This window comes from Triticum aestivum, chromosome 3A (genome assembly GCF_018294505.1).
Source record: "Triticum aestivum cultivar Chinese Spring chromosome 3A, IWGSC CS RefSeq v2.1, whole genome shotgun sequence".
NCBI classification, from domain to species: domain Eukaryota; kingdom Viridiplantae; phylum Streptophyta; class Magnoliopsida; order Poales; family Poaceae; genus Triticum; species Triticum aestivum.
The window spans coordinates 173,009,864-173,026,612 of NC_057800.1; the positions used below are offsets into that span (position 1 = coordinate 173,009,864).

The 16,749-nt window shown below is 54.1% G+C and overlaps 1 long non-coding RNA gene across 1 annotated transcript; it reads left to right on the forward strand.

Annotated features, from left to right (window-relative positions):
• The first annotated feature begins 364 nt into the window (after positions 1–364).
• LOC123058190 (uncharacterized) lies at positions 365–3,365 on the forward strand. Its single transcript, XR_006427088.1, has 3 exons — positions 365–839; positions 932–1,170; positions 2,924–3,365. It is a non-coding gene; the product is annotated as an uncharacterized lncRNA (long non-coding RNA).
• Positions 3,366–16,749: the final 13,384 nt, after the last annotated feature.

Genomic DNA, 16,749 nt, shown 5'->3' on the forward strand with positions numbered 1-16,749 from the left:
GACTGAGCCATGTTTTTTGCTGCTGTAGCACGACCCTCTTTTATTGGATATTATGTACTGTTGTTAGTTTGAAGCACTCCTCTGGTTTGAAGGATAGATACCTTCCTGGGATCAAGTGCATCCTAACTCACCTGCGTAGGATGTACTGATAATGATGATGGAGATGCTGTGCAGAAGCCATATATATATATATATATATATATATATATATTATATATATATATATATATATATATATATATATACATCTGGGCTATTCTGTTACGCGTAATAGAATATTATTCTGTTACCCTACTTGAACTGATGGTTTCAGACGGTTGTATTGATGAATTCGAGACGGTTGAACCGATGCTTTCACCTAATAGAAAAATATATCCCCCTCCTCCGCCTCCCGCCGACCACCTCGTCTGTGACTAGCCGCGCCACCCCACCTCCCTGCACGTAGCTTCCGCGGAGGCCTCTACCAGTTCCGGCGCTCCGCTCTCATGCGCCGGCACGAAAGGACGTCGCGGTGGCCGAGGCGGCAGGCTGGCTTTTCCAGCCGCACGCGCGCGGTGTAATAGCTCGCTCCGGCGACCTCTGCCTCGCCTCTTGCTACTTTTCTAGAAGCTTCGAGGAGGTTCTACAGCTCCCCCCGCTGAGCTTCTCGTCTCTTTCTAGGTCATTGAGAGCAGCACGCGCCGCGGAGCGCACTAATTTTTCTGGAATTCCGAGAATCTCACGCACGGGCTAGGCCTAGAGCTCCTTTTGTTTCCAAGCGATTGGTGGATTTGTTTGGGGAATCCAGTTCCTCTTATGCCCGAATTTTGTTGGCGGAATCGGTTGGCCAGAGGAGCAAGGTAATGCCCCGCCTTCTAGAACCTTCTGGAGTTATCTCGATGTACTATATGCTCAGCTCTGCATCTGTGTGTGCGTGCGCGCGCCCGTTCAGGTTAGGGCAGTGACGGGAAGAGAGACTGATCGCGATGACGTCCCTGTCGCGGACGATCTCCCTGGCCGGCCCGATGCAGCCGTCGGGGCCTCGCCGGATTCTGAGGACGCAGACCGCCGTCAACCTCGGCGAGCCCATCTTCGACAGTAAGGTGGTGCCATCGTCGCTCGTGGAGATCGCGCCCATCCTTCGTGTCGCCAACGAGGTCGAGGCGGCCAACCCCCGCGTCGCCTACCTCTGTAAGCTACCATTCCTCTCCTCTGCTTTTTTCAGCACTGCTACACGGATACTGTCAGTCAACACAACACTCTGCTAAACTGTACTGCCTTCTTCTAGCATGAAAGTTAGCCTGTGTTACGAATTGCTTTATCTGTAAAATGAAGCTAACCATATTTAGTGCCTACTTATGTCATGCCTCAATAGTCAATACTAGTCATGTGCATCAGCTTATAGGACTACAATTGCTCATTTTTTATATAAAGCTCTACGAATCACACGCAGCTTCTGCCAAAATTACTGCTAGAAACCCACACTTCTCTTTCCCGAAGCCACACTTCTGAACTTGTGGTACGACAAATCTTCAAACTGCTTGAGCGCTGCGGCCTGGGGTTGTTGGGGGTGAACGGCTTGAGCGCTACGGAGTTGAACGAGCTCTGTTGACCATGGTGAACGGCCTGGGGTGGCGTAGGTGAATGGCCTGGGGTGGCGTAGGTGAACGGCCTTTGCGCTGAGGCGGCGACATTCGAGGAAGCCGTGGCTCACTAGCCTGTTCGGGTCATTGAGGATGGATGTTTGAACTCGCATATGTAGAGCATGTATAACGTCCATGTGCAATGTTCTGAGCTATTTCATGTCTGGAACAAACAGAATCAATCATCGCGTACGTGGTCGCTTGTGATTTTTGAAGAAACAGAACCAGTCGAACTTTAGCTTTCATTAGAAGTGAACGTCACCTGTAAGTGAATAGATACAGTTTTCTGTAAATCTGGTTAGACTGCATATTTGGACACAGGAAGGTTGCGCCAAGGAACTGACCATGTTGCTTTATTTATTATAGTTTTTCTGGCAGTTTGGGCCTTTTCTAATTAGTGAAGCTCAACTCGTACTGTGCATGTTATTTATCCCTTTTTTATCTCAAAAAATGTATCCCTTTTTTGTGTTTTTTCAAATATAATCTGGCAGCACATTGTTCTAAATAGAAAAAAGTGTTATAATTTGTTTCCCTAATTTTCAACTTTTTTGTGTGGCTGTGGCCGTGGGGTAGGTGTGTGAGAGGGCAACATTTTTAATAAACAATAAGTTTTCGTGAAGTTAAATTTTTTAACACCATTTTTTCTGAACCTTCGAACTGTTCCACCTAAAAAGTTTGAACGTTTGTTGGAATTGAGCAAAAATCTTTTTCCAAACTTTTCAAACACTTCAAATGGAATCTTTTATTTATTTTGAACTTATGCATTAAAATCTTTTCAAAACACAAAACTGATCATTTTTTTAATTCAGACTTCTATGTTTCTATTTTTTGAAACCGATTTTTCTTGTTTTTAATTTGAATATATCATTGTTTTTAATTCAAAATGTTTTTTTAATTCGAACTGGTCATTGTTTTTTATTTGCACTGATTATTCTCTCTAATTTAAAATGATCATTCATTTTTTAATTCGAACTAATCATGGTTTTTAATTCAAATTGACCATTTCTTTTATTTCAAACTGATCATTGTTTTTAATTTTTACTGATCAATGTTTTTAATTCATACCATATTGTTCATTTTTGCACGCCCATCAAACTGTCATGTATACCTTCTTTCAAGAAGTAGCAATTATATCATCAGAAAGAAAATTTTCCATATATAATACATGTACAAGAATGACATATACACTACACAGACCACACATTTTCATACATGAATGACATAACACGCTCCCTACTGTTCAGATTGATGCGGAACTTGATGCACCATAGTGTACATGATGCACCTTCCATACTTTTCAGATTGGGTAGATCGTTCGGTTCCATAACACGCTCATCCACGCGACACACGGAGGCAGACACATTGGTCACCTGGAAGGCAGAGCAGGAGCAGCTGCGCAAGGCGGAGCTCGGGAGGACGCCGCGCCCAGCGGACCATGGGACGGCGCGCCTTGGGGGCCGGTGGGGTGGCACGTCATGGGTGCCGGCAAGCGCGGCTGCAAGTGGCTTCTAAGGTCTGATCTACCTGCAATAATCAATAATGTATTAATCCTACACTCATGTATCCAAAGTGATATTCTCACAAATTACTGGAGTTTGGCTGCTCCCTTACATAGCAAGACTGCTACTACTACTACAGATTAAATGTTGTATACATGTAGCCTATACCAACATAGAAGAGATTAAACATTGTCAATTGGATGTAATTTTTTCTGTTTTGTGTACTGACATAGCAGTAATATAAGGCAAGACATTTGAAGGATTGCTCACACTAAAATAAGAAATTGTACTGAACTTAAAATAAGATTTGCACTAAACTAAAACTAGAATTTGAACTGAACTAAAATAGATCTTTGTTTAGGCATTTAAGCAAACACCTGACGGCAAAAAAAAGTGACTGACATTTAGAAATAAATACAATGGTATAGAAAAAATTCATGCAAGAATGAGAAGTACGACTCTAACATTTTAGCAACAAACAAATGACTAGGGTAGCAAATGTTCAAACTGAAACAAACCCATCTCTCTCTCATATTAACTCTTTGTCCATGGATCCATGTGCTGTAGCATGTGAACTCCAAAGCTAGCAATAGTAGTAGCTTCCATCTTGTATATCCCAATCCCAGGCAGCATGACTGCCATGGACTCATAACAAACCGCTTATGCATTTTAAACAAACACCTAGAAGGCACGACAATGGGCAAAAAAATCAATTATAGAGTTGCAGACTAGTGAGCCAACCATAAAATAGAGCGAATGGAAGAGCTTGAACAATCCACAACATATACACACGAGAATTGAGTTTCTGAAAAGAATTTTAGTTATGATGTATGGAACTAAAACCACGTCAACAATTTGCAAACAGAGGTAATAATATACTATAGGAGGAATTTATTTAAATGTTTTTCAATTTTTTGAACTTACGGTTCTCGTGATTCCAAACATCTAGATTTCTATTGTGCGAAGATCTTGACTTTTTCCTGGCGACAAATAAAAACGCTATAAGAAGTAGTACTGAATTCCTGCATCACACCTTCAAGGGTGAATCACACTGGAAGCTTGACCAAAATCCTCATGGGAGTTTATATTTGAACTAGGTATGGTTTATTTTTTGAACTTACCTGACAGTAATACATGAACTCTAGCACCCAATACAAGTATCATGCGACAATATGTAACAAAAAAAAGATGTAGGTTAAAACAAAAGTTGAAATAGCAGACAAACTCGAAAAATCTAGCATCAACGATCTTCTAACTGAAGCACCATAGGTTCCCAATTTAATACCACTACAGAGTACTACAATAATTCTATCAAAATTAAGTACACAAAGAACCTACACATCAATCCATCACAGGATCATCCATTTTACATTCCATCCCCAAATATGCATGGCAAGTTTCAGAGTTGGAAGCTCTCTAAATTAACCCATCTAAAAACTAAGTGATACATATATGCAGGAACAAAACTAGCTCTAAATGAGTAAAAACAGAGTATCAAGAAGATTCATCAAATTCATACCAAAAATGCTGAAGAAGGGAGAAAGTTGAGCTGGATCAGGATGTGAAGCACGGGTGGCCTGCACGCGGCTCTTTGAGTGACCGGCGTCGGAGCAAGAAGTTGGACCGATGAGCGGGAGGGAAGCCTGGGCTGGCTGCTGGAGTAAGCTAACAACCATGTACTGCTGCTCGCGACGAACTTGACCTCCCTAATGCCATGGGGTTGGACTGAACACATCTCAACTATGCATGTAGAGACTACAATATACACACCCATTCCTCATATTGCAATAAATAGTCACATATTACATCTGGGTGATATCTCTATACTTACAAAGTCATTGAAGGTGAACTATATCAAATGTTTATAGTCCACATGTCCATGGTTGTGGCGAAGATACTTTATTATATATACGAATCTGTTGTTCATATTGTAATATATAGTCCACATGTCCATGATTAGCAGAAAATGCTAATCTTTTGACACATCGAAACCAATAGTTGCGGCGAAGATACTTAATTATATATATGAATCACTGTCGGATTTCGGGTTCCGGCAGACCCTTAAGGTTCGAACTCTGGGGTGCGCGCGAAGATTACGTCTTCTACCTCTCCGTCTCGCAAGGATCTAGACTACTGAAAGAACTGTACAAGAGACACAAGGTTTATACTGGTTTGGGCCATCGTTGTGGTGTAATACCCTACTCCAGTGTGTGGTGGGTGGATTGCCTCTTGGGGCTGATGATGATAAACAATACAAGGAAGAACAGCCTCGCGAGGGTCTGCTCTTGGCTGGGGCTATGAACTGCTGGGAGGAGTTTAGCCACCTTTCTCTCTCTCTATGCTTCCAACCTCTCTATCGAGCCTCCCCTTCCTTTTTACCAACCCCCTTGCTCTGTGGGCGGCTGGACCTATTTATCGAGGCCCTGTTCCTCTTCCCAAATATTGAGCGGGAAGGGAGCCAACAATGGCGGGCTAGTTTGAAGGGGGACAGCAAGTATCAGCTATCCTGACAAAAGTAGTCTTCGCCTGCGCAAAGCTCTGGTGATGACGCCGTCTTGGGCTCCACGGTGACCTCCGCCTCGTAGTCCTCCTGGTCTTGGTCTCGTTGCACCAAAATGGCAACCTTTGCCTGATGCCTCGGTACTCCGCGGCTGCGCTTGCTCCCTTTGCACCAAAGAGGAAAGGAGGATGCTGCGCGGGCTGGCACCCGCCTGGCGCCCTGAATCGTCATGGCTTGCGTCACGGGCACCTCGTGAGGTACCCCGCCTTGATTTCTCCGCCTCCTCGTGAGCCAGCCTGACGAGGCCGCGCCTGAGGAAGCTCCACGTCGTCCGCCCCGCGAGGCTTGGCCCCTCGCGATGGTCTTGAGTCTTGTGTTGGTGAAGATGGGCCGTGCCGGGCCCCCTTTGAGCCACGCCGCAGGCCGCAGGCAGGCAAGTCTGGGGACCCCCGTTCCCAGAACGCCGATAGTAGCCCCGGGCCCAAGGCGCGCCCGGACTTGGCCGTGCTGAGAGGCGAAAGGGCAAGGGCGAAGCGCCGCGGGCCCTAACAGCCTACGGCCTTGGGCGCCGCGTGGCGGTTGATTGGACGCAAGTGCTTCAGCAACCGCGCAGGTTGATAAAGGAGCGGCATCTGCCCAGACTTTGCCTTTTGCTTTCTCCGGTTGCTGCTCAGATCCCCTTTCTTGCGCCTCCCCTTTCTTCCTCCAAATTTCTAGATCTACTCCGGCCGCGTGACCTAGGAAGCCATGGCGCCTCGTCAGCCTCCGGCCGAAGCTTGGTACTCTCCTGCTCTGGACTTGCCGAGCATGTCCGAGGCAGGCCTCGGCCGGCTGCGCAGGATGGCGGCGGCGCAGGGCATTGACGGGGTGCAGGTGTTCAAGGTCGGCTCCGCCACTCCTGAGGGCCGAGGGAGCACCTTTTACCCTCTCTTTGTAAGCTCCATTGCTGCGGGCCTGGTGCCTCCCTTCTTCGAGTTTTTCTTCTCTGTCCTCCGCCATTACAACTTGCAGGCTCTGCATCTCCACCCCAACTCCATCCTTCTCCTGGCGATCTTTGCTTATTACTGCGAGGCTCACGTAGGGGTGCAACCCTCAGTGGCCTTGCTGCGCCACTACTTCTCCCTCCGGGTCTCTCGCGGTTCTCCTTCCGCGTGCGCGAGCTTCGTCGCGTATGGCGGCACCATTGCCATCTCGAATCTAGGGAAGAGGATTGAGGGCTTCAGGAGCAAGTGGGTCTTGGTAGATGCCGGGTGCATCCACCCTCGGCTGATCTTGCCCGCGGAGCAGCCAGCGAGCTCCAGCGACTGGTGCCGGGCGGAGCTCACGAACCCCCGCGCGAAACTGGTGTTGGAGAAGATGGACGCGGACCTGAGGCCGGTCAGCACGGCGGCGGCGAAGTTGTCCGGTGCGTTGCTGCTGAGGGAGTTCCTGGAGCACCGGCTGGCTCCACTCCGGCAGTACTCACCTCCGATGTGGAGGCCTCATCCGAGCCCCGCGGCCTTGGGCGATGAAGATTTGGCCGCAGTCCTCCAATCTCTGGTCGGGGGCGAGGTGGCAAGGTTGGAGGGCGCTCCCAAGCCCTTGTTCCTTCGCGACGACTGGGAGCAGGTGGTTGAGTCCATGCCCGTTTTCAACGGGGACGGGCCCGTGCCCATGGCGGCTTCCAAGGGACTGGTGAACGTGTCCTCCGGCGACTCCAGCAAAGAAGAGGACGAGGAGGAGCGAGAAAAGGGGCCTGACGCCAAGGCGACCAACGGAGAGTCGAGGGCTCCCCTCCCCCGGCGCAGGCCCCGCGATCTCTGCCTTTCTTCGAGCGATGATGACGAGGACGGAGACGAGCAGGTTAGCGGGAGCTTGCCCCTAATCCCGAAGAAGGACATGACCGGGCTGATCTCCCGCGGGTCTGCCCCTGCCCCGAGGCAGTCTGCAGACATGCCTTCTGCTTCCGAGGTTGACCCTTCCAGCCGGCTGTCAGGCTTCAAGTTTGGCTGGAGGCTGCCCGAGCTCACCGGCAATGACCCGTAAGTGCTTGACCCTTGTCTTTATTTCTTGTTCCGCTGCCGAGGCTTGACGTTCGCATCTCTTGAATAAGCTGGCGCCCGCGGCGAATAAGCCGAAGGGGGCTCCTGAGGCTCCATCCGCGGCAGCGCCTCCACCTGTGGAGGGGGGTGACCGTGGCGCGCGGGCTTCTCCTGCCCGGTCGTCCTCGCGAGGCCTGGCCGAGCTGGCTGGGGCGAGCTCAGCCCCCATGGCCCAAGTGACTCCTGTGGTGCCTTTGCCCACTGCCGCCACCACAGCCGCTGGGGCGCAGCAGGCTCCACCTCAGGACGCTGTGGTCTTGCCGTTGCCGCCTTCTTCCCCCGTTCCGCCGACTGTTGTTTCTCCAACTCCTCCTGCCGTCCTGGAGCGTGCTGTTGCTGGACTGGACCGACTGCGACAGGATCTTCTTGCCGGCCCTCGCCTGGTGGCCGGGCGCTTGGAGCTAGCTTCAGGATGGATTCGCTCCGACGCCTCGATCCGGGCGGCGCTGGTTCAAGCCTCGACGGCCTGCGACGAGGAGAGGCAGGCCGTCCTTGAGACGAAGGCTGCTCGTGACGCAGCCCTGGGGGAGGTGGTTGGAGTCCGCGATCGTTGCAAGGCGCTGGAGGACGAGCTGCAAGGCCTGCGGGACCAGCTCGCGAAAGAGGTTCGTCTTCGCCAGTAGCAAGAAGAAGGCATGAAGGCTCGCGAGGTGGCCATCGAGGGCCAGGAGGCCAAGCTCAAGAAACGCCACGACCGCCTGGGTGCGCTGGGGAAGGAGTTGGAGGCGACGAAGGTCGAGCTGGACAGCAAGGCCCAGGTTCTTGCCGAGGATCGCGTGGCCTTCGCAGACATGGAGAAGAAGGCTCGTGCTTCGCTGAAGATGCTCTACGCCAGTGGCCTGGAGAGCCCGCTGGCCGGCGCCGAGGACGGCCCCGCCAAGCTGCTTCCCTTCCTGGTTCGTGCTCTTGAGGATGTCACCCTTGTCCTTGGCCCCACGGCCGAGGCCGAGGCGCGTGCCCTGTCTTCTGCTGCGCTGACGCGGGTCTTCACCCACATCTACCTTCGCGACCCCAGCGCCGACCTCGACAGCCTGTTGGAGCCAGTAAGCGGCGAGGGTGCTGCCGCCACTGCCGAGGCTGTGAAGGGTCGCACGGAGGCTCTGCTGGGGAAGTTCCGGGCCTTCAGTGCCAAGTCGAAGAAGGATGCTGCCGGTCCTGCTGCTCCATGAGGCGGGGCCACCCGCGCTGCTCTACCGTCGCCGAGTGACTCCGCTACTGCTCCTGTCCTTCTTTTAATTCCTGCACATGCATCATGCCTCGGGGAGGCGTTTAAACTCGCGTTTGGTATTGAGACGACAGTATGGACTGTAATATTTGCTTTTAAATTCCTTGAATTTTATGCTTTTCTTCCCTACTTGCTTGTGTTCTACGCCGGCAGAGCCCGGCCCCACGTGTACCTCACCCAGCATTAGCCCCGACCGGAAACCAGGACGGGACCAAAGGAGTGAGGGGCTATGGAGACAGTTAGGCTCCTGAGTCGCGATGCTCAGGAGTCCCCCTTGGCGCATGAACAACAAGTAGGGAGGTGTGATGTAGGTGGATCTTCCGTTATACGTCTGCAGAGCCTGACTCTGCGCGTACCTCACCCAGCATTAGCCCCGACCGGAAACCAGGACGGGACCAAAGGAGTGAGGGGCTACGGAGCTAGTTAGGCTCCTGAGTCGCGATGCTCAGGAGTCCCCCTTGACGTGCAAACATCGAGTGATGAGGTGAGATGCAAGTGGAACCACCATTCTACGTCTGCAGAGCCTGGCCCCGTGCGTGCCTCACCCAGCATTAGCCTTTCGGAACTAAGGAGTGAGGGGCTACGGGACCAGTTAGGCCCCTGAGTCGCGATGCTCAGGGTCCCCCTTGACGCTCAAACGGCCTTCATACCTTGGCTCCGCTCGGGGAGAGACGCGCGGCGAACCAGGCTCGAGGGGCCTGGCTGGGTGGCGTACGTCAGGGCGTGACCCAGGCGCAGCCCCCGTGCCCAGCCCCCTCGCGCGGCGCTCCCGAGGGGAGGCGTTGCGATGAGTCTAGGCACTGAGCTCTGGGCTCCCTGAGGTTGATGCGGCCCGGGGACCACCCTCAGTTGTTTATCACCAGCGCGGAGCATAATGCTTCCGCATGTGTATGGGCATAGCCGCTCCTCGGCAGTGTCGTCAGCCAGCACGGAGCATGGTGCTTCCACTGGTACGTGGGAGGGGGCTCCCCTCCGGGAGGAGCCCCGGGGCGTGTACAGCCCCGCCCTGACACGTGGCCGGCACGGTAGGGCTAGGTGAGGTGTATCTAGGCACCCGTGAGCCAGTGCAGGACTCACGGGGCCCTACCTCTAGGCGGGTTGCGCCTGGCACTGGGCCTTATCTTGTGCTGTGTTCCTGCAAATTTGGTTAGATGCCGGCACTCTACGTCCTCGGGTCCCGGCCCTCGAGCTTGTCTCAGCCATCGCTGGTATGCCAAGTCGCGATGCCGTGGACATGGCCAGAGGGTGAGGGCTGGAGAGCCAGTAAGAGCCCTGAGTCGGGATGCTCAGGTACCTCCCTTTAACGTGCAAGTGGTCGACATGGAGAAGAAGAGGTGCCGTGGATAGGCATCAAGTAATCAAGCATGACGGGCGAATGCATAGCCGGAAATAAACGCAAGGGAGATACATGCCGCTGGGCCTGGCCCGAGCGACTTGGGGATGATGCAACCCGAGGGGCGCCCCCAACAAAGCAAGCTAACGACATGAAATAAAAGGGATACATACCGCAGGGACGGACCCACGCGGCCTGGGAACGATGCAGCCCTGGGAGGGCGCTCCCAGCTGGAAATGAAACTGGTAAGATGTCACCTGAAGGTGTCGAGGGCGAAGGGGTGTTGGTGCAGCAGACTCGGTGGGCTGCGGAAGCCGATCCTCACGAGCCCCCAGGCCCAGGGGCCTCGGGAGGCTCCTGAGGCACTGGTAGCTCTTCGCGAATCATCTCCATCTCCGCCAAGGCTGCGGAACGCCTGTCTTCTTGAGCCTCCATGATGCCCCTCATGAGGCGCTGGCACATTACAACCGCGCTCGGCAAGCCGTAAGGCATGCGAACATAGCTGTGGGGCGGACCCCCACAACGCCCCCGCTCGCGAGGGCCAGAGGCGCTCCATCGTAGTGACTTGGTTGAGCCCTGGTACGTCGATGCAGACGCGCAGCCTACCATCCTCGCCTGGATGGGGAGCCACAACCGGTAGACGGCGGCAACCCCTCATGATTCTTGATTCCTGTAGTTCTTGAATGGCCTTGTCGACGAACTCCTGTGGGTCTGACCTTCCTTGCCTTGCTCCTTCTTCAGGGAAACGTGCTTCATAAAATGCCTCCATGTGGTGTCCAAGCGCCTCCCTCGTGACCTTGGCCGGGTCGGTGACCCTCCAGGGGAGAGCCCCCGAGCCCTGCCTGAGGAGGGCGCCGGGCACACTTTCCTATGAGATGGAAGGAGGTTCCCCCTGGGCAGATGCGGGCCCTGAGGGGCCCGCCTCCCGAGGGGCTGGTCCGGATGATGTCTTCTTCTTCTTGGGGGTGGTCTCGGGAAGCCTCCTGCTTCCGTGATCCGGGTCTTCAAGTGATGCGGCCTGAAAGGCTCGCTCCAGGGAACACACTGGATCCTTCTCTTCACAGGGCACCGTGATGACTCCGCCACTTCCTGGCATCTTGAGGACATTGTAGCCATGGTGAGTTATGGCCATGAACTTGGCCAGCGCTGGGTACCCGAGGACGGCGTTGTACGGCAGGCGGATGTGGGCGACATCGAAGTCGATGAGCTCGGTGCGGTAGTTGTTGCGTGCCCCGAAGGTGACAGGGAGGCGGACCTGCCCAATCGGGACCGTGGAGCCGTCGGTGACTCCGGAGAAGGGCTTGGTTGGCTGAAGCTGGTCGTAGGGCACTTGAAGATTGTTGAACGTTTCCACGGATAGGACGTTGAGCCCTGCCCCACCGTCGATGAGGGTCCTGGTGACTAGTACATTGCTGATGACTGGGGAGCAAAGCATCAGGAGGACCCCGGCTGTGGCCGCACACTTGAGTTGATCCGCTGAGCTGAATGTGATCGAGCAGGCCGACCACCTGAGAGGGCGCGTTGCTTCAAGCCTGGGGAGGACTGCATTCACTTCGCGGGCAAACTGCTTGAAGATGCGTTGTGAGGCTGGGGCTTGAGCTCCGCCCAGGATGCAGGCGATTGAGCGTGGCTCCTGGAAGCCCCCAGCCCCTTCGTCACGACGGCGGTCCTCGTTTCTCCTTGGCTGAGGCGGCAGTGGAGGGAGGCCTGCGTTGCCCTGTGGGCGATCCTCACGAGGCTGATCCCTCCAGTCCCCCTCACGAGGTAGGTCTCGCCAGCGATCCTCGCGAGGTTGATCGCGCCACCCTTGGCGCGGGCCGCGGTCTTCCCAGCGTCCTGTGTTTCTTCCTCCGCCTCGGCCGTAGCCCCGATCGGCGCATTTGGGACGATGGCCGATCCTTCCTTCTCGCACGGTGCGGAGTTCTTGGCATTCGTTGGTGTTGTGGGTGTGGAGGTCGTGGTACACACAGTATCGGCCGCCCCTGGAGGACTCAGGCAGATCTTTGCCCTGCTTGGTGTCTGGTTCTGCCGCGAGCACGGCAGCCCCCTTGCGCTTCACGTCCTTGGCCTTGGGCTTCTTCTCTTCTGGGTCTGCGGCAGGCAGCTCGAGGAGGGAGAGGCGTCCCTCCTCAGCCCTGGCGCACTTGGTCGCCAAGTTGAACAGCTCCTGGGAGGTGCACAAGTCTTCATGCATCGCCAGCTCCTCCTTCATCTTGACGTCGTGCACACCATCGGAGAAGGCCGAGATGATGGCCTCCTCGGACACCTTGGGGATCTTGAGGCGCGCGTTGTTGAAGCGCTGGATGTACTTTTGCAGGGTCTCTCCGGGTTGTTGCTTGATGCGGCGCATGTCGCTCACGGCGGGTGGCCGGTCGCGAGTACCTAGGAAGTTGGCGATGAAGCGGGTGCGCATCTGGTCCTAGGAAGAGATCGTGCCTGGAGCCAGATTCAGGAGCCAGGTGCGAGCTCCTTCCTTGAGCGCCATGGGGAACCAGTTTGCCATGACCTTCTCGTCCCCGCTGGCAGCTTCGATGCCCAGCTCATAGAGCTGGAGGAACTCTGTAGGGTCAATCGTGCCGTCGTAACGAGGAGGCAGGTCTGGCTTGAACTTGCCGGGCCACGCGACGCTACGCAGCTCGGTGGTGTAGGCACGGCAGCCTGTGGTGGCCACGAAAGGCTTCGGCTGGTGGAGAGCTCGGTCTTGAGGGTCCTCACGCGCTGCAGCTAGGAGCAGCGCGGGGTCTTGGCGTGCCGGAGCCGGAGCAGGGTCGTGGCGTGCCGGAGCAGGGAGCGCCCGGGCAGCTCCTTGCGGACGAGGGACTCCTTGGCAGCTCCGTTCTTGCTGCGCTGGCACCTGACGGAGCTGGTTCCGCCCAGGGGCCACACACCTTGGAGCCATGGCGTCTTCTTGGAGAGGAGGCAGCTGGTACACCCCCGAAGCTTCGTTGCCCGCGCGGGGCGGGGTGCGGCGCAGCGGAACGGACGGCGCGGGAGAGCCCCCCGCGGCGCGGACGAGCTCGGCGACGCGGTCGAGCCACTCTTCATAGACGTCGTCGATGTGACGGTAGCGCAGGAGCTCGTTTGCCGCGATGAGCGCAGCTCGAGCCTCGAAGGGTGCGCAGAGCGCGCGGGACGAAGAACCAGCTGGTGTGAGCGATGGAGTAGCGGTGCGGCCGTCTTGCCGCACGGATGGATGCTGAGACGACGCTTGCTGCTCGCCCCCCACCTGGCCGTTGGCGGCGTTGATGGCAGGTGACGGGGAATGATGAGGACGTCTGCCGACGGGCGCTGTCTGGGCGACGCGGGAAGCGATGGCAGCCCGGAGCTCGGCGCGGGCCCGACGAGCATCGGACATGGACGCGACGGTCGGAGGAGAACGGTGCGGTGGAAGACGACCTCCAGCGCACCCCTACCTGGCGCGCAAAATGTCGGATTTCGGGTTCCGGTAGACCCTTAAGGTTCAAACTCTGGGGTGCGCGCGAAGATTACGTCTTCTACCTCTCCGTCTCGCAAGGATCTAGACTACTGAAAGAACTGCACAAGAGACACAAGGTTTATACTGGTTCGGGCCACCGTTGTGGTGTAATACCCTACGCCAGTGTGTGGTGGGTGGATTGCCTCTTGGGGCTGATGATGATGAACAATACAAGGAAGAACAGCCTCGCGAGGGTCTGCTCTTGGCTGGGGCTATGAACTGCTGGGAGGAGTTCAGCCACCTTTCTCTCTCTCTCTATGCTTCCAACCTCTCTATCGAGCCTCCCCTTCCTTTTTTCCAACCCCCTTGCTCTGTGGGCGGCTGGTCCTATTTATCGAGGCCCTGGTCCTCTTCCCAAATATTGAGCGGGAAGGGAGCCAACAATGGCGGGCTAATTTGAAGGGGGACAACAAGTATTAGCTATCCTGACAAAAGTAGTCTTCGCCTGCGCAAAGCTCTGGTGATGACGCCGTCTTGGGCTCCACGGTGACCTCCGCCTCGTAGTCCTCCTGGTCTTGGTCTCGTTGCACTGAAATGGCAACCTTTGCCTGATGCCTCGGTACTCCGCGGTTGTGCTTGTTCCCTTTGCACCAAAGAGGAAAGGAGGACGCTACGCGGGCTGGCACCCGCCTGGTGCCCTGAATCATCATGGCTTGCGTCACGGGCACCTCACAAGGTACCCCACCTTGATTTCTCCGCCTCCTCGTGAGTCAGGCCGATGAGGCCGCGCCTGAGGAAGCTCCACGTCGTCCGCCCCGCGAGGCTTGGCCCCTCGCGAGGGTCTTGAGTCTTGTGTTGGTGAAGATGGGCCGTGCCGGGCCCCCTTTGAGCCACGCCGCAGGCCGCAGGCAGGCAAGTCTGGGGACCCCCGTTCCCAGAACGCCGACAATCACAACACACACAGTGTTTGTTCTTCTATAACACATATGGAACTGGGTATGTGCTAACATTTTTGAACTTAGATATAAACTTGAGCAGTACAAACTACTAAAACAAAAAGTTTGGTATATTGAGCTTAGAGATTGTATATTGGCGAACTTTTTCTCCCTACAGAATCGTTAATCAAATAGATGTACTATTCGTGACGTTTTATCAACATGATAAGTAGTAGCAGTACTACCCTAGGTGGCAAAGTAATATCGGCACAAAAGAAGGCCACCATCAATAGTGAGTACTACTGCGACACCTAAACTATGTGTTGGACACGCTTGCTTTACATAGTACTACAAGATTTTTATGGAAAAAAGCACTAAAACATTTGTGAACATGAGGGCATACAGAAGTTGTACTGAGGGTGTGAATTAGAGCGGCCGGAAGAGGATGCAGCAGCCGCACATACCACCAGATAAGTTCTCTTGTCTCCAGAACACATGTGTACATACACACATCTCCATCTACAACAAACAAAAGAAATAGTTGACCTCCAGAGTTTTTGCAAAGTGAATTATTTTTTGCAACTAGAGAACTTGCTACACTTAGCAAAGGTGAACTACTAATTCCCAAAAACTGCAGGATGTCTACTTCCCTGAAACCAGAACTTTTGAACTTCACGTATGCTCATATATGCTGTTTCTTTTGAATTCCCTATCAAATGATCGGTTGCAGTACCCGAGAAAATTGGCTCAACCTCATAGCTACGAAAATGAATTTGACTGAACCTTCAAACATAGAAAGTTTGAACTTCCCTCAAAAGCTAAACAGTTCAACCACACACATACAAGCATAAAACATGTAAATTTTGGTCCTGTTTGGACATATATCAGGAGAATATCTAGAGACCTCCGCTCAAATTTTTGTGTATGAACTGTCAAGCGAGCAGCAATTGAACATATGGGAGATGTGGGGATGAGATGACGAAACACGACCTTCAGGTGTTGGCGAAGAAGAACTGCCGACGAGCCAGTAGTGGACAAAGGAAGAAGGCCACAAGGGAGGAAGCACGGGGCAGCTTCGATCGGCGGTCAGCCATGGATGGGGCGGCGCACAGGTGTACCACCACCCATTACCACCATCTTGCGTCGCGCATCGTGCGTGTCCTCTGGATCCCTAGCGCGGACGTGACCGTTGCGTCCTCTGCCTCCTACCCCGCAGAAGATCTCGCCGTCGGGAATCGTGACGCGAAGTTCGTCGGTGGTTGAGGCATAGTTCTCCGTGGGGAGGGGGCTACCGGCGTGCGGCGACGGGGCAAGGGGTGGTGGCTCCCGATGGCAGGGCGAAGGGTGGTGGCGCGCGGCCGCGGGGCGAGGGGTGGTGGCGCGCAGCGGTGGGGCGAGGGATGCTGGCGCGCGACGGCAGTTGAGGGGATGGTGGCACGCGGCGGTGGGGCAAGAGGTGGTGGTGCACGGCGGCGGGGCATGGGGCGGCAGCGAGATGAGATCAGGAATTGGGTGGTTTGGGGGGAGGGGGTTAGTGTGTTGTGTAGGATCGAGCTGGTGGGCTGGATTCAGGAAGCTGTAGGTGTGTCGCGCGCGCTATATAGGGCCGAGAGGTAACGGAATAATATTCTGTTACTAGTAACAGAATAGTCTATATATATATCAGTTAGGCTTCAAGTGCGTACTTGTTAGTTTAAACCTATGTATACATTGTGACACTAAATACGACTAGTAAGTAGTACAATAGCAGTACTAGTATACGTCGGTTAAATTATTCATCATGTCCACACATTGAATTGACGTGACAACATGCTGCGCATGAGGTGACACAAGAATCCCGGTGGCGTGTTCGGGTATTCTGGACTTCAGATTTGGAGTACCACTTATCCGTCAAAATCTTTCATCATTCACTTAAAACAGTCGATTGATCATACATTGAGTACCATATAACTGGAATTACCAATGCAAGTCGAAGAAGGATTGGCCGGTGCTGCCGGCTGGCGTCAAGTTCGATCCCACGGATCAGGAGCTGATCGAACACCTTGAGGCCAAAGTGAGTGCTGACAGCGCGAGATTTCAGTCTCTCATCGATTTGTTCATACCAACCATCGACAGCGAGCACGACATATCCTACACCCA